The following is a 354-nucleotide window of genomic DNA, read 5'->3' on the forward strand; positions in this document are numbered from 1 at the left end:
CTTATCTCTATCGCATTGAATTTATTTTATATTTATTAAATAAAAAAAGAAAATAAAAAGCAAAAAAAGAAAAAAAGAAAAGAAGCAGATGTGTTGCACAGAGAGAGCATCGGGGTGAGGTGTTTGCGTGCAGAAAAAAAACATGAATTTTTTTTCGTTTGAACTAGAAAAAATATTAAATTTTATGGAATTAAATACTTTATTTACCTCAATAAAACATAAATAAACCAAAAACATCGATAAATAAATAAAACAAACGTAAAAACTAAACAACAGAAGCAGCTGTTCTCTGCTTCCCCTCCGCAGCTGGTAGCTGTGTATTCAACCCAGCGAGCTCCATGGGGGGGGGGGGGG

Source organism: Eimeria mitis, genomic scaffold (assembly GCF_000499745.2).
Source record: "Eimeria mitis Houghton genomic scaffold, Emh_scaff794, whole genome shotgun sequence".
Lineage (NCBI taxonomy): Eukaryota > Apicomplexa > Conoidasida > Eucoccidiorida > Eimeriidae > Eimeria > Eimeria mitis.